At 54.2% G+C, this 271-nt stretch overlaps 1 protein-coding gene across 1 annotated transcript in view; it reads right to left on the minus strand.

Moving 5' to 3' along the window:
- Positions 1-271, minus strand: part of c22h11orf98 (chromosome 22 C11orf98 homolog) — a 4721-nt gene that overhangs the window by 677 nt on the left and 3773 nt on the right. The window lies entirely within an intron of this gene.

Genomic DNA, 271 nt, shown 5'->3' on the forward strand with positions numbered 1-271 from the left:
GGACACAGGTGAGGACAGACCGGTGAGACAGACAGAAAGGTGGACACAGGTGGCTGCTGATCAGTGAACAGTGTTTTTCCTCCACTCTTGTCTCATCATGTCCTCGCTGCCTCCACGCTGGTGGAGGTCGGTGTCAGCACATGAACGTCTGGACGAAGCTGTGACGTGTCCTCTAAGCTAAAGAAATCTAAAGCAGCCCAGTCTTCATCACAGCTACAGGCTCGGGTGAGGTAGAGGTTCTGCGTGGAACCGTCTTCATGCTCAGGTGAGG

This window comes from Nematolebias whitei, chromosome 22, assembly GCF_014905685.2.
Source record: "Nematolebias whitei isolate Nwh7 chromosome 22, NemWhi1, whole genome shotgun sequence".
Classification (NCBI taxonomy): Eukaryota; Metazoa; Chordata; class Actinopteri; order Cyprinodontiformes; family Rivulidae; genus Nematolebias; species Nematolebias whitei.